We start from the raw sequence: 17,879 nt of genomic DNA on the forward strand, positions 1-17,879 counted from the left end.
AAAAGGAGCCCAATGCCTTGATTATGAAGCACTTTGCTGGATTTTTCAGAATATGTGTGCGTGTGCAGAAGCACCTGTATCCTCTGTTAAACAAAGGGTGCAGCAGTCAAGTGAGAAGCTGCTCGGAAAGTATTTGGTGGCCCGGTTACCCTGGAAACAGATTCGCAGGGATGTGATTGGCGACGCCGCAAAGGTTGGCCTCTCAGAGGGAGACGTGATGCGATGTGAGTGACAGACAGGGAGGAGGAGACCCCACATGTATGCATGCGCCGGGCTGCGCCAGCGAGGGGCGGCTTGTGTAGCCGCCCTGGAATGAACATTTCCCATCGAGATCAATTACGGTTCTGGTCGTCTGTTAGCATGATGAAACCGTTATTAGCCGTACATGCCATGTTTGAAATCAGAGGTGTCCAAACTTTTTCCTCCCAGGACCACGTCAGGAAAAATTGAATACTCGATAGTAGCTGTGAGTTTTGAGTAGAATGGGTTGCGTTTTTTGTCTGTTTTTTGTAGCGCGCTAATGCTGAATTTTCTTTAAACTAATCTAACACACTTCTTATTTGACTAAAGTAATCTGATTATTAGTTACTTTGCAAAGTCGCAATTCATTAATGTACTAGTTCCCCATATCTATATGTATTAGGGCTGCACAATTAATCAAATCCTAATTGCGATCACGGTATTGGCCGCCACGATTAATTAAGTTGATCCTTACATGTCAAATCAAGCACTATGTCATCCTACCACCAGAGAGAAATGTTTCACACATGTTTGCATGACAAAAGCCTCTGCTTTTCTCATCCTAATAAATTATTTACCAATGTGAAATGGCATTGGGATTCTCACCCGATTCATAATATATATAGTGTTAGCTGTTTATTGAGACCCATTTTGAAAAACTGTCAAAAAAAAAGTAAACAATGTGGATGACGTTTTGCAGTTGCAGTATTTTGAAAACAAGCAAAGTAACCGTGAAGTAATTTAAGCAGTCATTTCATTTTTTAATGGAAATTTATGCCATTAAAGAAAACAAAATCACACTCCAAATTTTACACTATAAGACATTGGTGAAACTGACTGATTTTTTAATGTGCTGTGGTAAGATGCACAGGGAAAAAAAGGGGAAAAAAAATCCTTCCATGTGCTCATTCTCATGTGTGTAACTAACGTGTGTGTTCAGGGTGCTTCACACCGTGACACGCTCAGGGCCATATTGGCGTGTTGCTGGGTTACTGACCGGCTTCCTGATCATCGTGGCCTTTAGAAGCCTGCGGAAAAGCTCCCTCTTTTAATGCTGAGGTCACCAGTGTCACATTGCATCGCATGGTGGCGGATATGCCGCATGCTTATATGTTTTATTGGTCTGCCGGCTCATATATTTTTTGCGTGTCATCAGATGCCCAAGGCGTTTTTAACTCTTTCGACTCCGAATGCCTTTCTATGGAATAATCACTAGCGCATACAGAACAGTGGAAAAAGTCTTGCATGGAAATTGCTGTTTGGATCGCCGGTCGTATATATACATTTTGCGAAAAAAATAACAATAAAAACACCTATTTGATTAAGTTGCAGTATAAAAACTGTAGTTTTCTCTTTCTAATTAATGCATCTTAGAGGGATCAATTATTTTTTTGGGCCATTTTTAGCAGTAAAAAATTTTTCATATACAGTCAAGAACTCTAAAAATAAAATTTGTTATTTGGTGTCATCTACAAATGTGTTCAGATAACAACCAATCCTGGCTTCATTTGCAGATGTCACATGACTAAACCCAGAAAACAAATGAGCCGTGATTGGTCGTTATGAGCAACTATGGTGCCATTTACAGTTAACATGAAGTGGCAACGTGTTTTAAAGGTCTTAATTGTACATAAAAAATAATTGTTATCAAATTAATAATATACAAAATATTTATAGGTAAATACGTATACATTTAATGGGGAAGTCCACCCAAAATGTTTCTTTACAATATGATCTATTCACCCCCACTAGTCTAAACACCGATTTTTTTGTGGAATATGTCGAAAGCAACAAAATCCACCTGTTTTTAACTACCTCAGCAAGCGGCCATTTTGTCAGTGGTTGTTGCCTGAAAATGACATTACAGTTGCTCAGGTGACAGCCAATCAAAGCTTACCTGTTTTCTTAGTTGTCATGTGAGGTTCGCAAACTGAGCCGTGATTGGTTGTTTCCTGAGCCCTTCGTCACTGTGATGTCATTTTCAGTCTACAGCAAATGGCAAAATGGCCTTCATAAAAATGTGTGGATATGGTTGCTTAGTTAATATTCCACAAACACAATATTAATCAGAATGCCATGTAGAACATATTATTGTGAACAAAAATTTTGGTTGACATGCCTGAAAATTTGCTTGCCAACGAAAGAACGTGTTTACACTCCTTCCTTCTGTATTTTCTTTCTTTCTTAATTAAGGCCAACACTCAAGAAAGTTTTTCAGGTTGTCATGAAGTTTTTGTGTAATCCTACCGCTGAACTAACAAAACAGATGGACCGACTAAATGACCAGCTGCTGTGGTTCAGTTTGCCAGTCGCTGAGCGACTAAAGGTTTGGCTGTTTAAAACACAGCTGATTTTGTTGTGCTTTTACTCTTGGTTTTGCCGGTGAAACCAGGAAGACCAGCGCGAAAACACGCCACCATGCTGGTCTATGCTGTTTGTAGCGGTAACTCTAGGCGCAAATTTTTTCGGCAACTCAGGAAGATAAATTGTTCAACTTTTAATGTGTTGTATAGAGCTTAACAAAATAAAGGCAACACCTCATTTATTCTAAGGAGTCACCATAATGAAATTTAATAATAAGTTGCTTCATGTTCTAATAAATTTGCTCTTAATTTGAAAAGAAAAGCTTTCTGCTTCTGCCGCAACATTAAACTAGTTTCGCTGTTACCTGCAGGAAACTTTTTAAAATCACACATCCCCCTTGAAGTACCTTCGTCTACCACTAGGGGTACAGCTAGCTTTGAATGACTTATTGGCAGGTAATGAGTGAACAAATGAACCAATAAAACATGCTCAAACTGCCTTCAACACAGACTGAACATGCATGGATGTTTAGAAATAAGAGCAGCACCATCATACGGTATTTTAAACAAAACACCAACACACTAGATTTTTAGAATACTGCATTAAAAATAACATGCCTGATGGTGTTTACCAGTGAAGAATGCAGTTCATTTGGTTGCCTGAGTTGTCGCCGGTGTATTGTGGTGCATGCAAATAAGTTTGTTTCGGTCATTTTATTTGTATGTTTTAATTGTACATTTCCAGTGATCAAGCATCATTTACAAGTCCACAGAAACGATGGTATTTATGATTGAATTTTAAGCAAGTTTCGATTAAGGTCAGCACTTCCTGTATGCTAACAGTGCTAATGACGTGCTAATGATGCTAACGTCAGATGCAACAGCATGAGTTAACTAGTGATTAAAGAAGAATTGTTGAGCGGTTTGTTTACAGCAGCCTAAAGTGGTGAATATGTACAATGTTAGCCGTAGCCAATGCTAATTTTACGTTTGATATTTCTACAGCGTGTACTGTGGGTGGAAAGCGGATTAAGTGTGTCAAAATGAAAAGTGCAAGAACACAGTAAACTTGCCAAGAACTCGTGTTTTTTGCTTGTGGACAAGCCGGCATAATAATAAATGATAAAAATGCATCAAAAACTGTAACAAATAGAAATTATAATCAGCAGCTCCAACAGCGCCGGGGAGACATCACGGGTTGTGCTTTATTGCATTGTAGTCTTGTTGTATTATTATACACCAACAAATTTCCCTTTTGTATCTTGAATTTTCTTTCGTAAGAGACAATATTTTTCCGAAGAGGCATTTCGTAACCTGAGTTTTTTGTAACAAGAGACATTCGTAAGATAAGGTACTGCTATACTTAGCATCTTCATATGTCTCCCATTGTTTACTGTGAAATTGCAAAATCAGCAGTTAAGCCACATTAACAACCGCAGGGTTCAAAGCCTGAGAAAAAAGTTGTGGCGTTTAGTCCGAGATTTACAGTTGATATTTTTTCTAGGAGTCAGAAGAACTTCTTTGACCTCAGACACTGGCAGAATATAATATACAGTATATTCGTCCCAACATTTGGTTTTAATGGGAAGTAAGGCGAAGTTGTCTTGCATAATCTGTCCTGATTTATGCGACTGATCTGTGGCAAAAATAACCAGCGTGTCTTTTCTACTTTTCACATTGTCTGGCAGCTGCAGCAGCTCCATAATGACGCCCAAGCAGAGCTTCTGGTGCCGTTTAATGGCACGGATGGCCATTAGTTTAATAAGGGGGAAACTTTGGGCCAGGTGGGTCATGCAATTAAAGGAGGAAAAGTCAAATCCGCGCATCATTAAGAGAACGAGTAATGTCTGGGAAAGGAGAGCTTAAAAGTGTCATTTATCCACACAGTCATTAAAATTACAGCCTCTTAACAAGCAAAGCAATTTTAAAGCTGCCCACGCGTACACATAAAATTAGTGTTATTATTCCACGGGGGATTATGGGTGTATTGTTGTCTGATGTTCCACTCGATTGATAGCTTAAGAATGAAGCTTCCAAATAATTGGCACCGTTCAAGAAATCAAAAAATAAATCACAGCCTCGCTTTGGTGCAGACAGGTGGGAGTTGGGAAGCATGTTGACGGCTTCATGATGTCTGCCTTGGCGCTGGTCATTGATCTCCTTCACTTGTGCTCGCCTGGACCAGAAGAGCTCACCTGGAAGCTAACGTGCATCCGATGCTTCTGACGTTCCGATGCAGTGAACCCCGAGACAAGGAGATATCCTCTGCCCCATTGATTCTTCGTGTCTTTATTCTGCTCTCTCCCCTCTAATTCCACTCACGGGGGCTGATCTGGGGCCTTCCGCCGTTGCGGCGGAATAACTGGGAGCGCTTCGATTGGCTGCCAACATGCCCGCCGGAAGAATGCCAAGGCTTTAATGAGTAGATTCTTGAAGAGGAGGGAGGATATTTTTTCTGTAATTCTCTTGTGCCACAACACAATTATCATAATCCCTTCGTCGTAGCAAAAACGCTCGTATGTTCGGGCACGTGCTCTCGACGTTGAGTGCATCAATTTGGAGCGAGGCGCGCTCTGAATGCTCACCGGCATGCATCTCTTTGTCTGTCAGTCACAGCTTCGGCTCGAGGGGGAACCTGACTGCCAGTTTTTAAGTACAGTAATGCACGGTCGACAACCTTGTTTTCTGTAGCTGCCATCAAATACCAATCAATTGCCCGTCCAGCCATCCATGAGCCGTATGCATGAATCCATGCGTCCACCCACTCTTTTGCGCCATCCATCCACCCATCGATCGTTGATGGATGCATCATCTTCCAGTCATTAGCATATCCATTCTTTCATCCATCCATTCATGTCGCAGCCAACCCGCTACTGTTCCATCCATCCATCTATCCATCCATCCATCCATCCACCCATCCATCCATCCATGAGCCATATCCATCCATCCATCCATCGATGGATGATGGATGCATCATCTTCCAGTCATTAGCATATCCATTCTTCCATCCATCCATTCATGTAGCACCCAACCCTCTACTGTTCCATCCATCCATCCATCCACCCTTCCATTCATCCATGAGCCATATTCATGCATCCATGCATCCACCCACTCTTTAGCTCCATCCATCCATCCATCCATCCATCCATCCATCCATCCATCCATCCATCCATCCATCCATCCATCCATCCATCCATCATCTTCCATTCATTAGCCATGTCCATTCTTTCATCCATCCGTTCATGTGCCACCCAACCCTCTACTGTTCCATCCATCCATCCATCCATCCATCCATCCATCCATCCATCCATCCATCCATCCATCCAATCACCTTCCATTCATTAGCCATGTCCATTCTTTCATCCATCCATTCATGTGCCACCCAACCCTCTACTGTTCCATCTATCCATCCATCCATCCATTCATGTACCACCCAACCCTCTACGGTTCCATCCATCCATCCATCCATCCATCCATCCATCCGTCCGTCCGTCCGTCCATCCATCCATCCGTCCATCTTCCAGTCATTAGCCATGTCCATTCTTCAATCCATCCATTCATGTACCACCCACCCTTCTACTGTTCCATCCATCCATCCATCCATCCATCATCTTCCAGTAATTAGCCATGTCCATTCTTCCATCCATCCATTCATGTACCACCCAACCTTCTACTGTTCCCTCCATCCATCCGTCCATCGATCGATCCGTCCATCGATTCATCCATCCATCCATCCATCCATCCATCCACTCTAAAACGAAAAATGTCATATTGAGATTCTAATTCTACTTTAAATTCCAAATATAGAGGTAGCTCAAAAGTTGAGGAAGATATAGCAATTTGAATGTTGCTAAGTTGCAAACTCTAGTTTTGAGAAAAACCTGTTTAACGTTTTGACACATTCATTTTTTAATTGTCTAATTACGCCCTTCAACCAAATCTCCAAACGTCTGGAAAATTTGTATTTTTGTTAATATCGCAAAATTAATCTCTCCGATTTAAGCCTGGCAAGCCAAACGCATCACAATTACATTCCAACTAAATGTGTTTTGTAGTTTCAAGACAAATTGCATGGCCATTTGTTGCTCCATAGAATTTAATCATAACCAACATTTTGGCCAAAGTGATAAATTAGCACAATGCTATCCAGGACAGAAAAAAAAATCATCAAGTCATTCTGTTTCTCCCCTGCATGTAAAATCCATAAAAAAAGACAAACTGTTTCTTGTTTGATGGTCATATTTACTTTCTTCTATTTCGAGCACGCCAGCGTCTTTGGTGTTCCACGGCTGTCAGCATGACGCAAGATGAACGATTTGTGTTTCTTGGCGGGTTTACATCAGATGGTCCTTTGAGAGGCGCTTACAGGAAGTATGCGACGCCACCATTTACACAGAGGAACAGCTTATTCGCGGATTCTCTTTCCCGCTTTACATATGTATGGGGAGCTTAATCTCCCGCACACAGAGGCATGCGTTGAATATGAATTTTACAATGTGACAATGTGTTTGGATAAGCGGGGAGTGTCGTTATCAGGCGTGGCTTTATCCTCCCATCGCAAGGCGGAGAAGAAGAAAGATATGTTGCGCTTGCACAAACATGGCTTCACAAAAGTGATTAGCGTGCAACTTGTCAAATAGCAAAGAGCACGTGAAGAGGACGGCCTGTCACACTCGCGTCAAGCATCCTCTTCTATAGGAGGCAGGCTATTCTGGTGCCTTTTTAAGATAGTTACCACCTACATGCCGAGGATGAGTAATGTCAGACCTTGTGTTTGGAAGGGCTTGAGTTGGACTCGCCAAGTTTGCCTTGTGTCGCAGTTTGAACATGGGTTATCCTAATCCCTTAATTTTGTCATTTTAATAACACAACATGTGTTGATGGATAGGTGTGAGTGCTACACTCTCGTACAGTAGATGGCAATATGCACCTAAACGTTGTTAGCAATCCACCATTTATTGAAAAGCAGAAAAGAGAAATGCAGGGCGCTTAGATTACATTGAAATCATCTGTGTGTCAAGTGCGAGAGCTACCAAAATAACACGAGATTTTGGGATGTACATCGCGATCGATATAAACCCATTTTTGAAGGATTTTGGCAGCTAATTCATATATATATATATATATATATATATATATATATATATATATATATATATATATATATATATATATATATATATATATATATATATATATATATTTTTTTTTTTTTTTTTTTTTTTCTATAAGCCATAGGTGGTAACCATGCAGAAAGCTGGTAAAATTAAGTTTTATCAAAAAAATATTTTTCTTTCTTTTTGATAAATGGTTTTATTAATCAATTGCTGACAGCAACATCCTTTCTTCAACGGAAAATTAAAGATGATAAAGTGGTGCTGTAGTGTTTCGTTCTGGACACTGGGGGCACCCAAGTAATGACAGACATGACAGAAGAAGTCAAAAACTCACAAAGAAGTCAGGATGTCACATCCAACACAGAAGCGCTGTAAGCTATTTGCTGAGCTGTAAATAAAGTGGATTTTTTTTTCTCAGCTATGCCACTATTTCAAAGCTGCTCCCATGAAGTGCGCAGAGCAAAAGCTCTTCAAATGAGAACATACTGGCAGTCTGGCAGCCCATAACCAAGATGATTTTTTTTTTTCTAAATGAGAAAACCACACACAAATTTTTCGTTTGCCTCGCTAATTTGTCAATCAGTCCCGCCGGCGGTCGCACCGTAGTGCCGCTTCCCCTGCGCCGTTATCACCACGGAACCATTTTTAGAAAGCTGTGGGGCAGTAAACACAGTTGCCATGGAAACGCGGCCCAGACACACATTGATAAGCGGATTGGAGCAGCTGTATTTCTCCGATGACTAATGAAAGCTCAAAACGCGGTGAGGGCTTTCAGCTGGCAAGCACAATTAAACGCCGCCAATAGGAATCTGTTTGATTTCTCATTACGGAACAGATAACAAACGACTCTTATCTGGCGCCCGCCACGGCGCCATTTCTTTACCGAATGCAGCCAGCCAACACGGCGTCGGCAAAATGGGCAACCCTTTCCAATTAGGTTTGGACTTTCCAAGTGGACGTATTGATCTTCTGGTATCTTCTCATCAGTGCGCCGGATCGGAGACAATCAGAGAGACTTTCATTTGGCAGCAGGCAATAATCTACGGCAGTGGTTCTCAACCATTTTTTTTTTTTTTTTTTTTTTTTTTTTTTGACGTTGCAGTGCCAGGACCCAAAGTACAGGCTTTGCTTTTGCCTTGTGAAGTGTAATTGCACATCCGTGGCACCAGGTGGTGCAGTGGTGCTCTCATTGTCAAAGTCTGTGGGGGTATTATAAACTTTTTAAATTGCAGTCAATTTTTTTTTCTAAATCACAATTCTGGTGAAAGGAATTTAGAAATAAAATTAGCAAAAATGTTTTATACATTTTTCTTTAGGTTAAAATGTTTAGGATATTTCTGCTCCTGTGATAATATTCCTGACCAATATACATCTTTTTTTTTTTGTTATTTATTTAATATTTTTTTTCAGCATCAAATGGTTCAGTTCATGTTTTTGTTTGAATAAGGATTGACATATTTTTTCAGGCACTTTGAGGCAACTTATATTTTTTTCTGTTTCAGATAAACCAGCTGTAACCTGTATGAGCCCTGTAAAAAGCAAAGTTGTTTGTTAGTGTGAAAAAGGATACAAGTTTAGCTGTACTTATACAATTTTTAGAGATAATCATCTTATTTATACTCACAGTGGCGAGTGGGGTGGGCGAAATATATACTCCTTCCTTGTGGGGGTTGAAATGTTTTGTCCTTCCTGTGCATCCATAATCTACTTAACATAACAAATGCATAAAACACTTTGCAAAGGAATCAGTGACACTAAAAAAACCCACAATTTAATATGAATTTGCTTCATGTTCCATTTAATTTGCTCTTAATTTGAAAATTAGTATTAATTCGCTTCATGTCCCATTTATTTTGCTCTTAATTTGAAAATGTACTGTTAGCTGCAGAAACCTTGTTAAAATAACATGTACCCCTTAAAATATCTGCTGGTACCCCCATTTGAGAACCACGAGCATTTACATACTAGTAATACTAATGAGACTTGTTTGAAAAGATGCATCAACGTCTTCAATATATGTGCTTTTGACCAAGATAATTTTGGATTAGAAGATGCTTCAGCCTGTTACCCCCTTGGTGACCTTTGGGGGCTCCACGGGAGGCACACCACATGTTTGACATCCCAAAAGATAGTGCACAGCTTGTCCACCGCACCACACAGTGAAAAGTACATGTGGACACACTGGTTTTTTTTTTTTTTCGACTAACATAATAACAGCTCAGGTGAAGCACAGTGCAATAGTGGTAGGCACATTTGCCTACAGTTATTCTAAAAAATGTCTTCATAAGTGATGCGAAATGCACCATAAATATAAATGAGAGCTTGTCCTGCAATTGGTTAACAGTGTGTGTGTTGTGCTCCAACACAAACAGAATATTTGCTCTGTATTCTATATAAAATGCATGCTGGACAAGGTAAGCTTTTTTTTCACCACAGTGCCATCTGCTGTGTGTTATATGGACTGCATTGCCTACCAATGAAAACAAATGAATTCTGCTAATGGATTCATATTGGAACCAAAAGGAAAATAACACAATATACTGTATATATTTTTTTCTTCTCCACGACAGCACATTTGCTCGCTCTCATGAGAAGCTGCCTGACTTGCCCTGAATTCAAAAACATTCATTTTGCAAATGTATTCTCTATTCAATATAAAATCCCTCTTGGAACCAAAAAAAGCAAGCTAACCAGATTTGAATGTCCAAATCCAGGCTGCCTGCGTTATATCCTGACTGACTACTTGGATCTATAATTTGCAGATCAATGTGCGTGATGAAGTGTCCTCGCCTGATAATGGAGCACTATTCAAGTCAAATACAGCACTACTTAAAGATACATCAGGCATCCAGTAATGTTCTACGGAGCAATAACAGGATGCAGGGGGAGAAATTTGGGCTAAAATAGTCCATTGTGGCTGATCCCAAATGAGCCCATAAAAGCGTCATCGGGCTATTGCTTAAACAATTGCATGTAGTAATGAATGGCACTATTACCCAGCCAGCGGTAGGACAATCGGCCATTATGTCACAATATAGCGGCGCAATTTCCCATGAGGCCGAGCGACTGCAGGCGCGAGGGCATAAAAAGCATATTTTGTGGAGCGTGGCGAATAAGGCTCTTTTCTGTGGCTTTACTTAATGTAATAGACCAAAAAAAACTGAATATAAGGTTATCTAATTTACTTTCAGATTTTGCTTATTTTAAATGATGCGCTTTCTTCCAGGGAGACGCACAACCCGGGTCAGGAAACCTCCAAAGGAATAAAATATGAGATGTAATTAGTATTGACAATATGTGCAAAGGGCAGACACGGCGGGGACATTTTGGACATCATAGGAAAGTCATCAAAATGGATTTTTGGGAGATTTTTAATGCTTTCACCCGCAAAATGTTATTTGCCCTGATTGATGCATTTCCATGCATTCCTTGCGCCCCCACATGATAAATCCCTAAATGAGGTTTATTCCTCCACTAATTTCTACCATTTTAAGACAGATACTAGAATAAATATGCAACACTTGAGTGGTCACCAATACTGATACTAAGAAACGTTTTTACTTTTACTTTTGATAAAAAAAATACTTTAAAATAATTTTTAAGACCTACCTATTTCTGTGTGGCATTTTCCTTAAAATTTTATGAAACTAACGGCAATGTTCTAGTCTTTTAATATATACAGTAATTTCTAGTTTGTGATTATAAAAAGAGTAGCCGATTTGGAACAACATTTATTGTACAATGTATACTTGAAAAAATAAAGAAAAATATTCCAACTAATGTTACCCCTGTAAGGTACACAATTTAAATCTTAAAACTAAAACTTAAAACTAAAGAAATTTTGACAAAATGTTTAATGATGATGAAAAATGAATTATTCAAGAAACGTTATAGTTAAAAATATGACACATGTTTGATAATCTCCAGAAATGTATTAAAAATACAAACAAAACAGTAAATAAATACATTACAATTAAATGCAACCAAAAATATTTTTTTTTCCAAATTAATGATTCTCCAAGTGAGATGAGTACCACTATAATGTTATGTGAGCCCCCTCTAGTGGTAGATGAAAGAATCACTAAATTTACTAAAATCTAGGTTCAATGTTCTTTTTTTAAAATTTCTTGTACTATATATATATATATATATATATATATATATATATATATATATATATATATATATATATATATATATATATATATATATATATATATATATATATATATATATATATATATATATATATTTATATTTATATTTATATTTATATTATGGTTACGCTTATGGTTAAGCCAAGACAGCCTAACAGAAAAAAATTAAAGCAATGACTTTTGAGCTTGATTTCCAGCAATTCTCCGCCGCCCAACAATCAGCCGCGTGCACTAATGTAGCGTATGTGAGAAGTTGAAAAAGCACAGAGATGCCTTGCAGACCAAGCACACATCTGCTGGCGGGCGATACCATTCAAATAACGCCAGTCGCCTGTCAGCCGACGACTTGATAATTTCCCTCAGGTAAACTCAAGCGCACTACTCCTTTAATCTGTCAGGGAACATAACAGGAGTCCTCTGGAGAAATTTACTTCCACGCAGTAGGGGAAAAAACACATCTCAGTGCCGCTTGTTAATTGAAAATGTTGATTTATGTTGACGTGTGTGTGTTTGTGTGCGTGCCATCCCAGCGTGAGTCTCAAAAATACAAAAAATTACAGGTAGTGAAGGTTGAAATTTGGGGAAACTGTTTTCTGGAACAGATATGAACAATTTACGGTATCATAGCTTACATGTTTGACTAACACGTTTTTTGGGAGGCAATTTGTTGACAAAAGAAAGGAGTTGTTATGGTGATTTTCAATATTATTATTCATGTATTTTCTTGGGTTTAAAATTTTAAATGTAAGAACATTAATTGAGCAATAAAAGAATTATCAACTTGTTTTATAACAATGGCTGTTCATACCAAATTATCATCGAGTCATACACTTTTCCATACCAAAGGAAAAACATTTAGAACTTTTGAGATCAAGTGCAAATCTAGAATTGTAAAGCATAATACGCATATAATACTAACACATAATGATTATATGATTATGATTATATGACATAATGACACATAATAAGTATCTGACTTGGTAGGCAAAAGGTTTATATGTAAAAATATAACCTGGATTTTTTTTTTTTTTAGAAAACTACTAAAGTAAAAAAGAAAATCTTAATGGCTGTTATTTGTTTATTAACTCTGAAACTCATATACACCGACAACTAACTAACTAACTAACTAACTAACTAACTAACTAACTAACTAACTAACTAACCAACTAACTAACTAACTATCCTGCATTAAATGTCCTTGAAGATACGTAAGAATATGTATTTGGGATTTAATGAGTTAAATACAAACGTGGTCACAAAAACGTCACAAAAAAAGTAAGGTGTGATTGGTTATTACCTGGTCAACTTTGATGTCATTTTTAGTTGACAGCAAGTGGCAAAATAACACATCATGGATAGAAATGTGTAAATTTTGCCACTTAATGCATATTCCACAAATGCAATATTAATCAGAATGTTGGGTTTAAACTAGTGGAGAAATTAGACGAAACTTCGGTTGGAATAAATCCTTAAAAATTGCTTTCTCTTTTTTTTTTTTAATAATAAGAAATGAAAAAGAACTGTAAATATATAAATACACTGTGATTAATTAATTGCAGATATAACATAATAGGTAGTTTAAAAAAATCAATATTCTTTTAGTTTACGTTCCTTTCATAGCATATTTTTTTTTGTTTTCTCCATTCATTCACAAAACCTTGACACCCCACAAAAAGGAAGTGACACGTTTCCTCGCTTGTATTTGACCTTCAAGCCAGTTGATGCTGCTTTAATCCACTAGAGGGCAGCATAACACAAAGCACTCAGGCTGTATTGTTTTCCAGTGGACTATGTGGATTTTATTGGGTCATTTGAAGCCAAAGTCACTCCATCAGGTCATACAACCCAGAGCTGAGTTAAAAAAAAAAAAAGGCAAGATGAGGCAAAGTTTTATCCACTCATGAACCAAAGAATCATTTTTTTCCTTCTCTGGTTTCATGGTTGCTGGCCCACTAAAATTTTTTTTTATACTGTGGAAAATATTGCTCATGCCTCTCATGATGCATCCTGTGTGGTGACTAAAGCGCGGCGGTGACCCACTTGTGCGCTAGCCTCACGAGGACAGCATACTTGCTCTTTTGTTTTTGCGATGACTCGTCCAAATGTGACCCCTCCCAAAAAGGGCCTTCTCCTCTCTGTTACCGCCATCGAAAGTATGAGCGCTCTGCAAATATGACTTGCGCTGTTGTTACGCACTAACTACCGCTGGAATGTGTTTGCTGACTCGTTTAACGCCTCGGCTTATGTGTGCTTATCCACCGGGATGCTCGGAAGCCCGTAAGATCCAAGACGTGACCTGGTCGGCCTTTGGGCCCACTGATATTCTCCATATTCATTTTTTATGTTAATGAGCTAATATTTACAGATTAAACAGCTGAGGTAACATTTTGAGTTTTGTGATTAGTTTTTAAGGCATAATATTAACTATTCTTGCCTCGCTATGTCTCGGCAGTAGCTAAATAGATAGCTCCTTCAATGCTAACATCTGATAAATATTGTATTTTATTTATAATAAATAGACTGAAAGGTGTAAAATGAAAACATAAAACACTTGAAATGTTATTGTAAAAAGAATAATACAACAAAATGTGGTGCCCCAGTTGTCTGTTATATAATTCATGGAAGACTATGCTAACATGATAAATTTCGCAAGCTAACATGCTAATCACAAATTCAATGCTAATCGCTAATTATCTTTAATACTTAATTATCTTTTTGTCATGTGCACGTTCTGTTTTTTAGGTACTAAGGTACTTAAGTACTTTTCGTACTTAAGACACTCCAAATACTAAATCAATCAAATAATAATCAATTACCTTAGGTACCAAAGTATATAAATTACTTTAGGTAATAAAGTACTAAACGTGATCAATTACTTACTCATTTATTGATTACATTGGACATTTGCTTAAAGTGTTTAAGTACTAAAGTAATCTTACTTTAGGCAATCAAGTTTTAAAGTAACTTCAGGTTCTAAAGTAATTGATTACTTTAGCACTTTTTGTACTTTAGGTACTAATGTACTGAAGTAACTGACTACATAAGCAATTTTAGTAATAATTATTCGTAGAGAAGCACTGAGTTAATGTTGGAATAATTGTAAATATTATGGTTATATATTTGCTACAATCAATATAACTGCTTGAGATGAAAAAAAATAGAAGAAAGAAACAAAACCTTCAACACATGCCTATTGCAACAATATCCTGTTTGATTTTCATAATAAAACACCAAGCAAAATAAAGCAGCTCTGCTTTATTTTATTCGTATAGTGGCATCACTGCTGTGTGGATGGATGGAAAACATGTTTCGTTCGTTAGTGTCATCTGAGGGATTGAGTTTTTACCACACGTCTAAAAAGATTGTAGTGACGGGACATTTACGTTTCCAAGTCTTGAATGTTTGAACCAGATGTTGATGGGGGAGGGAGTCATTCACCTTGATGTAAACACAAGGGAGGATGCCCAACTGACGTGAGGTAATCTTGTCTACATTCGACCATCTGTGCCGTGTTGTTCGTTTAGAATACACCGCACGCGAAAATAAGAGTGTTTTGAATTACTTCTGGGTCTTTTTTTTTTCTTTTTTTTGCTGTAGCAGCAAATATTGGCAAAAAAAAGTTTGCAGGGCCATTTTTGACAATCCCACCAATGGGTTGGATCGCATTCAATATGTCTGCCATTTTCACTGCGGTTTTGTAATCATAGTGTTTGTTTTCTTTGGTTCAGACGCCGAAGCATAACTGACTTTATTTGTGTGTGTGATTTTGAAGAAAATACGCTTGCTTTATTTTCTGCTTCTTTGGAAGCATGACACAACACATGGACACGTTTGAGGACTTTGCACATTGCCTTCTCTGCTGGAGTGCTAAAATGAGGAAACCTGAATGTTGAGTCAGTTTGTCCAAGCCTTGGGATATCACAAAATAATCGTTTATCCGATCGGTTACTGAACCTTAGTGCAGTATTTTCTTCCATATAATTCTCACAGAATTTTAGCAAAGGGATGGTACACTTCTAGTAGTGTGATAGATAAATAGTCGAGCCATTTTGGGTGAAATTTCAGCTCTCTACTTTCTTCATTCAATGCATTCCCCTTGGATGTAAAGATCAAAAGTTTAGAAAAAATACTGGTTTAAATAACGTGTATGACATCATTTTTATATGAGAAGAATTAGAACTACGTAACAGGGATGTGGTATCGGTCAGAAAGAAATCGGTATCGGACAGTTTGCGTCGAAAACAAAGTTTTGCTTAGCCGTTGTGCCGATCACATCCCATGGAGCGTTGCCCACTTGGCCCGCAGTGAAAAGGCCGGATTGGCCCCGAGGCCGCCGGGCCCTCCTTGGTTACCGGATGCCGGCGCACTGGAGTGATTGCGACCGGTTTGTTTGAGGCAAACACATAATCGTTCAGTCTGCTACTGAGCCCTTGTCCAACATGACAAATATTCTCTTGGAGGCAATACGAGTGGGAAAAAGAGGTCACTTTAGGACAGCTTGATGCTAACTACTGTTTATGCATATGCATGCTATTTCATTTCATATTGCATTTTTAATTGTTTATTCATTGTTGTTTCCATTTGATACAATATCTTTTAATTGTCAGTTATTTCTGGATGCTCACCATTAATCATTTCAAACTGAGTATCAGAAGTTGTTGTTATTGCTGATTTGGTCTTCTTCTATTGCTTTTGCATGTTCTCTGTCACCAAAACCTCAAGCTAGCAATTGTTGTTTTCTTTGGCTCTCTCTTTATCTGTCTGCTCTCAAACTATGGATCAAAAGTTGTTATTACTTTTGTAGTCTGTTGCGCTAGTATTTTAAATCATTCAAAGGCATATTTTTATGTTTTAATAGTGTTTTATTATTATGGCTTATTATTATTATTATTAGGCATGTTGCCCCTATATATATATATATATATATATATATATATATATATATATATATATATATATATATATATATATATATATATATATATATATATATATATATATACAGTATATATAGGCTGTAACTGTATTTTCTATTGTTATCTCTTCTCATATACACGCACAATTTGCTTCTGATGTAAATACTATGCTTTTGCTTTGTTCTTTGATTTTCTGCGATTTGTTCTTTTTGTAGAAATAGAAAATCATATAATTGTGAGTGATTACCACAATAACTTCTTATCTTTGTTTTGACCTCACAAGGCTTAGGGGATGCAATTAATGACTCATCATCTTGAGACCTTTTGGAGAACATTATGTAATGTGCCGACACCCTGAGGGGAAGACTTATGCTAGTTTCAGACCAAACATGAAATGTCCTGTTGCCCCGCGTGCTTTTTTTTTTTGCAAAGGGTGACCTTAACGGTGTTGCTTCGGGGCTCCTCCTTCTACGTCAGAGATTTTCAAAAGTTTGAACATCTCTAATCAATCTGATGACCCGTGGTTATGTTAAAAGTTTGCCTAATCCGAGATGCTATCATCTGTAAACAAATCGATGCACCAACCAGATATGGCACCTTCCTCACTCACCATTGCCTAACCGTTTTTTATTCAGGCCCGACAGCTTTAGAAAGCTGGTTGTGCGAAAACCTCACCTTGAATTTGGTTTTACTGCACATGATTCTTGGACATGAAAGCGGGATGTATTTAAAGTATGGAAAAACATGGATGCCTTCCTTTTAGATATGGATGAATGAAAATGAACGGAAAATATGACATTCATACCAGGCACACTCGATTATGAGGCGCAATGGCAATTTTTGAGAAACTCAAAAGATTTAAGTGCGTCTTATGGTCTGCAAAATATGGTGACACAATTTTCTGGGATTTGTGGAGAGTTGATTCACACTGGGTTTTTCTTTTGTTAATGTTAAAACAAAACAATTTTAGGTAAATTAATACAGTTTTTTAGACCTAATGATCTTGCTTATTGACATTAGGCTTAGGCTTCATTTATTCATTGGTTTGCAATCAGCAAAGTAAGTTAATTACTGTATTTACTTTGTTTATTTTATCTTATTGTTATTAATATTTGTAAATTTAGCCTTGATTTATATTGTGCCTGT

The sequence above is a fragment of the Hippichthys cyanospilos genome, chromosome 5 (assembly GCF_059441005.1).
Source record: "Hippichthys cyanospilos isolate Australia breed blue-spotted pipefish chromosome 5, RoL_Hcya_1.0, whole genome shotgun sequence".
Taxonomy (NCBI): Eukaryota; Metazoa; Chordata; class Actinopteri; order Syngnathiformes; family Syngnathidae; genus Hippichthys; species Hippichthys cyanospilos.